The 10,869-nt window shown below is 45.6% G+C and overlaps 1 long non-coding RNA gene across 2 annotated transcripts; it reads left to right on the top strand.

Annotated features, from left to right (window-relative positions):
* The first annotated feature begins 4,917 nt into the window (after positions 1-4,917).
* On the top strand, positions 4,918-6,932 carry LOC124692207. Of its 2 annotated transcripts, XR_006999400.1 has the most exons (4): positions 4,918-4,983; positions 5,287-5,339; positions 5,788-5,892; positions 6,893-6,932. It is a non-coding gene; the product is annotated as an uncharacterized LOC124692207 (long non-coding RNA). The 2 variants fall into 2 exon arrangements; XR_006999392.1 differs by lacking the exon at positions 6,893-6,932 and having other exon boundaries at positions 5,788-6,011.
* Positions 6,933-10,869: the final 3,937 nt, after the last annotated feature.

Below are 10,869 nucleotides of genomic sequence, written 5' to 3' on the forward strand. Positions count from 1 at the left end.
TCTGCATTTAGCACAAGTGGTAGAATAGTGAATGAACATAGGAGCCACCTCACTTCTCACATGCTTGAGGTTTTGATGTGCTATCAAGATTGGCTTAGGAACAAGTATAAAGGTGAGAAAATGATGCATTTTTTAAACATATGTCCCTACTCTCTACTCTATAATATCTCTTCCAACTAATGCTTCTAACCTGTCTTACTCGCATGGAAAATCTATTTTTTGCAGATGCTCATTTGGGTGAACAAAGCTTCTGGTCTTGTCTTCAAGACATAGAAGAAGAGGTTAGTATGTTCCATTTGTTCTAGCATGCAAATTATATGAATTCAATGATAAAAAATAAATTAACTCACTCTTGTTTCTGTGTACCATAGGATTCAGAGATAACCTTTGTATGATTGCTGGATGGAGATGGAAGCATGCTGCTGCCTTGCTGGAATGATTGATGGAAGCATGTTGCTACCTTTGTACCTTTCTATGATTTCTGGTCTTGTCTTCAAGACATACATGTTGCTGCCTTGCTGGAATGATTGATGGATGGAGATGGAAGCATGCTTCATTTGAAACTGTTATGAATTGATGTTGTTCTAAGACTATTTGTATCCTGGACCTAGTTTGTGGTTGTAACTTGTAACACCTGTATTGTGTGAAACTATTGTGTGAATTTGTATGGAACTCTTTGTTGTCAACATGTTGCTGTACTAAATATTTGATGTCAATATCCTGTTGTTCTAAGACTATTTGTATATAGTTGCTGTCAAAATTGATGTGTATGTATACTACTATAGTTGCTGTCAATTTTTTTGCTATATTGTTGAATTTTGCTGCACTGGCGGGTCTCCACCGGGTCGCGGGTACCCATCACGGGGCGGGTATGGTGGAGATCTTGACCCGCCGGCGGGTATGGAGGCGGGTGGTGGTGGCGGGGAGAGGTGGCCGGGGCGGGTATGGAGGTGCCATACCCACCTCCATACCCGGCGGGTGCCATCCGGACGCCGTCCCCACCGTCCCACGCCCGTTAACGCCTCGAAGCCACCGCCTTGACCCGCCGGGAGTGGGACGAGGAGCCGCAGATGAGGAGAAAGTCGGGGCTGGATGATCGCCCACAGGAGGAGTCTCGGCAGAATTGGGCGAGTTTCATCCAGCGCTCCCACCAACCTCCACCATCCTCTAGCGCCCAGATCCGCCCCGCCCCCATCCGTCCACATATCTCCGGGAGAGCGCACCGACGAAGAGCGGGTCAAGGATGGAGTATATCACAGTGATGAGGTTTTCCCTTCTTCCTCAATCCATCTAATGACCTGACGGATTTATCCTTTGGAATTATTATGCACCAACGATCTGTCTTTTTGCTCAGTTGTCATGTTGATCGCTGCATCGATGCAACATTCCCGTTCATATGTTTACATTTTTATTTGTGGATTTAAAAAGTAATTTAACCTTGCTACTTTATTTCATAGACGATGATGTGCTACTTCAAATTCTAAATAAGAATGCCGCTTAAGAGTGCCGCTCAGCATGATTCCTTGACTAATTGGTATCCCATTGGTGAATCTGGATTTCAGTGGACATCACATCCTACAGAGATTAAGTCCATCAGGTTATGCTCCTCATCTCGTCCCTGTTTACTGTTCTTTGTTTTTAAAATATTTATTTAGGATTTCAATTTTCGTCAGGATCCTTTACGGGGATCTAATCAAGAGAAAATCATCAAGAATGGGAACGCAATGGGCAGGAAGAAAAATGGAATATATCTATAGCTAATAATAAAAGTAAAAGGGTTTCTCCCTCGGTCGTTTGTCAAACTTCCGAAACTACCCATAGACTTCAAAACAATTACTCGAATTGCCACCGCCAAGTGAAATAACGTTTCGGTAAAGAAAAAAAATCCACCGCAGTACAGACCACCGCTTGAGATCGATCCCCACCGCAGCGTCCGTACCCTGTCGCCGGCTAATTCCCTTCCCCAACCCCGCCTTTGTCCCGGGTCGACGGCACCGCTGAGCTCGATCCCAAAACCCGCCTCCGTCCCCTGTGGCGAGCTCCCTCCCCACGCATGCCTTTGTCCCCATTCGCCGGTCACAGACGAAGCACGGAGGCGCTCACCAAGCAGGAGCCAGCTATTCGCGAGCAATACGTGGGCATGGTCGGCCGGCTCGAGAGCGCACGCCGCGCTGGGCGTGCTCGGCCAGTTCGAGCGCGCAGGAGCGAGTAGAGGTAGTTCGCGCCGCTGGGGAGCGGCCCCGAAATCATCCGTGGACCTGGACCTGGAGCGATTGGACCGGGCGGGAGCAGAACCTGGACCTGCTGCTGATGTCGGTTGTGGCAAGAATGCAGCGGGTCAGCGGCGCCGGCGGTAGGTGGTGATGTGGTGCACGACGCTGAGGGGCGGGCGCTGGTGCCGTGCGGCGATGGCGACTCAGGGGAGCGGGTCAAGGCGGTACGAAGTGAGATCAAGTGACATGCACCTTTTGCATGTCACCGTGTGACATGCGGTCTAAAGCCAAATTTAAATTTTGTGAAAAATTTGAAAAAAATTATGCATGTTCACAGCACATATTAAGACAACCACTAAAATTTTCAGATCAAAATTTGAAACATACATCGAGAAACAAAAAAGAGAAATCTGTCATGAATAGTTCCCGAATTCAAATCTAAGTTTCTCTGAGACTATTCACATCTGAGTTTCTCTTTTTTGTTTTTCGATGTATGTTTCGAATTTTGATCTGAAATTTTTGGAGATTATCTTAATATGTGCTGTGAACATGCATGATTTTTTTCAGATTTTTTCGTAAAGTTTAAATTTGACTTTAAACCGCATGTCACACGGTGACATGCAAAAGGTGCATGTCACCTGATCTCACTCCAGGCGGTACATGGTTGGCGATGAGGAGCTGCAGTGAGTGGTGGTGGTCGGCGGGGATTGGTGGCGTCATGTTCATGCAGCAGCTGCTGCTGCCGATTGATGCAGGGCAGGGAGTGGTGTAGATGTGGTGATGAGGTGCTTTTTTGCTGCCGCTGTTATGCTTGCAGGAAGGAGATTCATGTGATGTGAGCTAAGTTGTTGCTTTGAGCTAGCTTGTTGAACGCACGACAGGCAAGGCCTTCTGATCTGATTCGCTGGAAATAGCAAGCCTCATCACTAAGGTCTGATCAGATTCCCTTCGAGAAGTGCATTGCTCGGTGGCCGCAGTGGCAGATAAAAAACAAGGGGGGCGAAGGATGGGCGAGAGATGGAAAAGAAACAATAGAAACAAATCAGAGCACTCTGAGAAAAACGTGTGGAAAAAAGCTCCGAAATTGCCCCAGCCGTACGCATTTACTATATATCAAAGCTGACCCTATTTCCTGAAAGGAGAGCGTTTTGGCAATTCATGGTAGTTTTCTATTCAATCAACTCTTGACGCGTGTGCGTTTCTACTGTGCATGAGCGCTCGGTTACGGTTGATTTTGATCGTGCGTTGGGCCTACCCACCGCTTATCTAGAGCAATCTCCAACTCTCCCGGCCCAGTTTGACCGACCAACCCACACCATCGCGAAGTCTCCACCGTTTTTTGCTGTCGCACGCCTCCCACGCCTGATTTTTCTTGCCTCTGAACGTAGGGTCGTGTGGCTCACCGTGTGGGAACTCTCGCCTCAGGACAGGAGGCGTCCAACGCTTGGTGGTGCTCGCGGCGACGGCTGCCGATTTGGCCGCCGCGCGACCTCGGACGGCGGCGGGGCGGCGAGCAGGAAGCGGCAGAGTTGGAGATGCCCGCATCGACCACGGGTTCGGTAGCGACGAGCGGCTGCGCGTGTCGGTCCGCAGGTGCGTCGCCTCGCCCTTCCCTCCTCTACCTTTCCTCTCTTTCCCCCGTCTCACTCTCTCTTGCTCTATCAGTTGAGCATGTCGACAGTCGTTGACGCGTTCTTGGATCCACAGGCTTCTTTCTTCGTGCCATCCGCTTGCTCCGTGCCGCGTCATGAATTGCAGTTGCAGGATGTTACCGCAGCGGGTCGTTGAGGTTGCCCTGCTGCTACGCGTGGAGGGCAGGGTAGGCCTCTGTCTCATGGGCGCACCGGTGGATGTCCTGGCCGGCCTCTTCTCCGTGCCCGGGCTCTTGCAATCTCCTTCCACGCTATTTGCTACCGCCTCCATAAAAGGAGCGGAAGGGCCTCACAACAATGTTGGGGCAATGGCAAGATGGAGTCCCACGTGACTACAGATAGCATGGCCGACCGGCCGGCTGGCCGGCAGTTTGGTGTCTAGGATTCGTCAATATTTCGTCCTCAATACAGTTTCCTCCATGCTATGGCTGGATGTAAGAATCATCAGTTTAATCTTGACACTACTACAATCTTTCTGATTTTGCGAACTATGGGATTGCCGGGGCAGATGTATACGCCTGGTATATCACCCTACTAATAAAAGACCCAGAGGGTCTGATCCAACGCATCTCAGCCGTACAATCCAAATATCCAACGCCTCACGTCCTCTCCGTGTTTGACGGGAGCGGACAACAACCACCCACGCGCTAATTTCCTCGCTAATTAATCGATCGAACCGTCGTACCCCGAAATCCTCATCCACATCAGGTAGCCATCGCCGCCGCAGCCCTCCCTCCCCAGCACTCCAGCTGCGCCCGCCGACGCGCAGACCTCCCGCGATGCCCATCGATGGCTGCAACCACAGTACCACACACCGCCGTCCACAAGAGCGACGCGAGAGCCTCCACTGGAGGCCACCAGCACACAAGGACGCCCTGCCGCCCACACGCGAGGATGCCCTGCATTTCCTACACCGGCATCAGACGCCGCTGCCACAATCTCCGTTAGCCACGGCCGCAATCCCCGCGCCCGACGCCAACGATCCGCACACCGATGATGCCGCCGCCAGCTCAGTACCAAGATCCGCACAGGACGCGCGGCAGCCATTCTCGGCCTTCACCACCACGCGTTGCGAGACCGATTTCCGGAAATAACAGTCCCGCCGTCCGGCTCCGATGGTATTGCCTACCGCCCCTCTCTGCTTCTGGCTCACGGGACATGTGCCCCAGTTCCCCATCATTACGCCCTCTGCATCTTAAGAAAAGTCATCTCACTTATGCGTTGTCTCATGTGCAACTGAAGCACGTCAGTTCTTTTGTGAATTAGATACATATATTCTGATTGAATTGAGGATTAGATGTTGTATTTGAAATTTAGAAGCTCTCCATGTACAGCATATGGTGATAGCCTTATCGACATTTTGGCAAACAACTACAGAAATTAACGGTGGTTTTGACTGTAATTTTGTGACTTTCCTGCAGATGTTCTATCAAATTCGTGTAGAATCCAGCGTGAGTACGTGAGTGACAATCAGGTAATCAAAACTAACACATTCATAAGTAATATTGAGTGGGTATTTATGATGTGTTTATGAATGTGCAAAATATCAGGGGATTGTATAAATGTTGAGGTTTTGGGTATTTATGAATGTGTTGATGTGCAAGTTTTAGCAAAAAAACATTTGTCTAATTGAGTTGTTGTATTATTTTTTTGAAGAGGAGAGCTTTGGTAGCTCCATTTATTTTTGTGACATTTGGACCAAATTTGCAATGCATGGTTTGTTAGCTTAACTTTCTGTTTCTTGAGGATTATCTTTGCTCGGTTAAACTGATAGCAACTGGGAGATTCATTGCCATTAGTCACTCTATTTGACAGACCAATAGCCTGAACCTATAGTTTATCAGCTTGTGGTGTGAAGTCCCCTTATTTGGTAATTCTATTTTGATCACTGCAACTGAGACATTTATTTTTCTCTTGATCAGAACTACCGTTGATACCTTGCCACTGAATGCCACTAACGGCAATGCCGTAGCCACACCGAAATCCAGGGGCACTACCCACCAACACCAAGACGCTGGATAGCAGAGGTGCTCTCTTTAGTTTCGTTTTATCTTGAATTATAGAATACTTGTGTTCCAATTGTGTATTTATCTGGAAAATAATCTGTAGCAATATTAAAAGACCCAGAGTGGGGTGATCCAACCAATCCGAGCGCTCTAACCATTATCCAACGTCCCGAGTATCACCCAGTAAAACAGGCCTGACAATTGTCCGTCAGCCTGACCATCGTCATCTCTTTAATTAGGCGAGGAAATTTTATCTCCCATGATCCCAGCGGGCGGTTTCCATTCCCCCTCTTTCTCTTTGCCACCAACCTACTCTCACGAGCGCCAGGGGCGTGCCGAGCCGTCCAAAGGGTGTGCGCCACCTCCCAACTTGGCCATGCTGCACAAAGGCCACGTTCCCGCTGCCCAAGCCCACACCGCCACCTTTGATCTCCTCGACAATACCAACCTAAGGAGATTCACAGGCCCATGGAGGATAACTATGATGATACGGTCACGGCCGCCCGTCACCATCTCGGTTGTCTCCGTCGACTGTCCCTAGCGTTGCCGTTGACGCCGCCCATCACCAGCTCAGCCATCGCTCGCGGCCCATCATCAGTGCTCCCGTCGACGCCGCCTGTCACCAGCGCGCCCGTCGCCACCCTGCCCATGCCGCATGACTTCTGGTATCTCTCATAAGAACAGAAGGGGCATGGCCCTAATTCTGTCCATAATTCCTAATGCATTTATTCTGATAGATCTTTTTTTCATAGTTGATGCATGTTACCAAATTGGGTTGTACCTATGTTGACCATACATATGGATTTGCTCTGATTTAGCATTCTTGGTTCAAACTGCCCACTCGGCTAATTTGCTCAGTTGGTTCGGTTCTATTTTTTCTTGTTTGATCTCTTGTTATTATGGTACAGGTATATACATATTACATAATTCAAAATTGTATATCAACTATCCATAGTTGTCTGCTGGTAGAACTGGGCCACTTGCAGTGTGCTTTCAGGCTGAAGCTTTCGCTGAATATCAGGGCCTTATTGTTGTATGAAGATGGCATTGGGAAAATCATACTGTAAACGGTTGCCTTGCTACTGAAGAATAGTCTCATTATTACATATATTACATATATAAAAGCCAAACCTCTTTGCTGAAACCATAAAAATCTGGGTACTGTTCCTTCAACTGATTTTACTGTATCGTTCCTGTAGATGGTCGATTTTGGTTTTCCTTTCCCCTTTTTATTTGCGTGTGAAATTCTCGGTTTACCGGCTGTTTGCGGTGATCCATCCGGTAAACTCGGCCGTTAGTTTCCGTTAGTTTTCATTTTTTCCTGCTGTGTACCCGTGAAATCCGGTCGTCCGGTAAGCTTCTGTATTTGTTTTTAGGCAAAAGTCTGAAACAAACCTTGTACTCGTAAATGACGTCTGAATCTAACTCTAACCTTTAAATCCCCGATTTCTGAACCTTGATCTCTCTGATCCTGGCCTTCCTGGTCGTTTTCTGGGCAAATATAATTCATGCGCTGGGAGTAGCAGACGTGGCTGGGATTACAGCAAATCTAGACTAAGGGTGGGCCTTACTGACCGGTGGGCTTAAAATTTCAGTTACCCCTTTTTCCTCACCTCAATCTCTCTGCAAAACCGCGCTTCTGTTCCGCCTGCTCGCCCCGTTTCCTGTTTAGACGCTGCGGCAATGGAGATCATCAGGTGATCGCGGCGGCGGTAAAGCGATCCAGGCGGCGCACGTCGTCCCCGAATCTAGACGTTCATCCTCGACTCCGCGACCAGTTCCCGACCAGTTGGAGCTCCAACTTCTCATTATCCCTGAGACTCTTGACCCGCGGCGGCCGCAACGACCTGCAACTCGCCGGTAGGGGAGACTAGGACAACGAAAGGGAGGAAGGAGGTAACCACCCGGATCCCATTCTCACTTCTTATTCTTAGTCTCGCATTGCTAGATTTTTAGTTTTTTAGATTGATAAATGTGGGGTTTGTGGCTGTTAATTCAGGGGTGTCTACTTCTAAATTATCCATGCGGTCAATTCAAGGATGTCTAGGTGTTATACATACATTTAGGAATAATATTTACAAGGTATACATCACTTTTCATGTAGGACATTTTCTGGGAAGTTAATCATGGATCCTTTTGAGGCTTTGATTGTACGATTTCACTTCGGTGGCGAGTTCATCCGAGTTAGTAATGAATTACAGTACGTGGGGGGAGATGAGTCCATGTCCTGCATTGAGCGTGCTAAGCTATGTTTTGTACAGCTGAAAGGCCATTTGAGTAACCACATGAATGTTAAGGCATCGATGAAGTATTATTATGTTACTCCTGGTAAGGAATTGGCCAATGGCCTGTTATTTTTGGGTGATGACATTAGCTGCAAGAAGATGTCAGATTGCACCATTGATGGTAGACTGGCTGAAGTATTTGTGGAGTACCATGGTGAAGAGGATGAAGAAGAAAGTGAGAAAAGTGGCAGCGACTTCCAAGATGAATTTGAAACTGAAAATGACAATGAAGATGGTGAAATTTCAGAGCCTGAAGTTGTGCTCATAGCAGATGAAAGCAATGTTATTGGTGAAGAAAATATTCTTGTGCCAGTTGTAGCTCGAGTTATCAATTCTGTGGTCACAAGTCCAGCAAAAACGAACATGAACAGAAACTCAACCTCAAACAGTTTTCAAAGAAGTGATAAGTTTGGACAGGGAAAGAGCTCACAAGGTGTATTCTCTCAGGGTGCTATGACCAGCAGCTCGCAAGTTTTAAATCCAAACACACAAGGGGGTAGCCAAGGACATTTACTAGCAGATCATAGTGGGATGGCTGATATTGTAGGGGGTGAATATGATAGTGATTCAGATGATTCAGATTACGTGCTTCCTTCTGATGACAGTGGTGAAGATGATGAAACAGTGCAGCTCAGAAAGTTTGCAAGGATGTACAAGAAAAAGTTGAAGGATTCTCAAAGGTTTGTGGAAAGTAAGGCAACATGTGCAGTCCCAATTGATCTTATGGCAAATATTGAAGAAGTAACTGAACAACAGAACATAGAGGCTGAATATGACTCAGGTTCAGAAGATTTTTCTTATGATGAAGCAAGTGATGGAGAAGGGAAATTTATTAGGAGGAGGACCAAATATGCAAGATATGATTCAAATACTGAAATTCCACACTTCAGTCTCGGAATGGTGTTCAAAAGCAAGATTGAATTTAGAAAGGCGGTGATTAAATATGGATTAAAGACTTATAGAAACATTAAGTTCATGAAGTCAGAAGATGACAGGGTGAGGGCAAAGTGTGCATGGCCAGGATGTCCTTGGCTCATATATGGTGCTATTTCCAGCAGATGCTCAAGGTTTCAAATAATAACTTACGAAGATGAGCACCATTGCGCTCCAAATAGAGTCAACAGTCTTGTGTCTGCCAAAGTAATTGCAAAAAGATATGGACATTTCATATTAGCTAACCCTACATGGAAAATCAGTAACATGCAATGCACCGTTTTGAAGGATTTCTTCGCTGATGTCTCTATATCAAAGTGTAAGGCAGCCAAAAAAATTGTCATGGACAAGTTGCTATCAGGTTTGAAAGAGGAATACACTAAGGTGTTTGACTACCAACTAGAACTGCTAAGGAGCAACCCTGGCAGTACTATTGTTGTATGCTTGGACCCAACAATTATGGAACAAAACATATTTCAGAGATTTTATGTTTCCTTTGAAGCCTTGAAGAAGGGGTTTAAAGCTGGATGTAGAAAAGTGATTGGGCTTGACGGATGCTTTTTCAAAGGAGCATGTCAAGGTGAGCTCTTATGTGCAATTGGAAGGGATGCTAATAACCAGATGTATCCTGTTGCTTGGGCGGTTGTAGAGCAGGAAACAAAAGAAAATTGGGAGTGGTTCATTGGCCTTTTAATCAAAGACTTGGATATAAATAATGATGGAGATGGTTGGGTTTTTATTTCTGACCAGCAAAAGGTAAACTATATTATTTATGTATAAATAACATTCTTATTTATGTACCTATACATTGTACATATACATTCTATATGTAGGTAGCTATATTATTTATGGAGCTAGGTCCATTAGTTATTTTACCTTACATTCTTATTTTTCAATTACATTTGTAGGGATTGATAGCTAGCATGCAGAATTATTTGCCAAGGGCACAACACAGAATGTGTGCAAGGCACATCTATGCCAACTGGAAGAAGAAATATAAATGCAGAAATGAACTCAATTATGCTCTGTTCTCTTTCCTTTAATATTGTATACTGTACATAAATGCATAAATGAACTCAATTATGCTCTGTTCTCTTTTCATTATATTGTATACAGTACATAAATGCAAATATGGATTCAATTCTGTTGCGTTCCTCTTTCTTTATATTGTATATATTGAACTAAATTCATGGTGTTCTCTCTTTTCTTTATATCGTAATCAGTACATAAATGCAAAACTGAACTCATTTTTGCTTTGTTCTCTGTTCTTTAGATTGTATACAATACATAAATGTAAAATTGAACTAAACTCTACTATTTTCTCATATTGCAACAATTACCAGCAATCGCAAACAGATTTCCAAGTCAGAGCAATCCAGATGCAGAACAAAGGAAAGGAAGCATGTCAATCTAGTTCAGGAAAGAGGAAGGGAAGTAAACCTGTTGATGCAGCAGGCAAATTTCAAAAGAAGGCCAAGAAGTGATCATCAACATGCACTTCTATTTTTATTTTTTTTGCTTTTTTGATGACAAACCGATGTCCTGAACATTCCAATTGTCACTTTGACCTACTGAAAATGATGTACTGACTGTATGGTGGCTAATGGTACTTGTACTACCTAATCTGAATCCATGTCAGTTTGTCATTTCTATATCAGTTTGTGTGTCATTTCTATATCAGTTTGTGTGTCATTTCTATATCCACATGACTTTCATTGACATCAAACCGTAGCATTACAATTTGCCCATTACATGACCACGCTAATGGCATCGCAACCTG

This window comes from Lolium rigidum, chromosome 1 (genome assembly GCF_022539505.1).
Source record: "Lolium rigidum isolate FL_2022 chromosome 1, APGP_CSIRO_Lrig_0.1, whole genome shotgun sequence".
NCBI lineage: Eukaryota > Viridiplantae > Streptophyta > Magnoliopsida > Poales > Poaceae > Lolium > Lolium rigidum.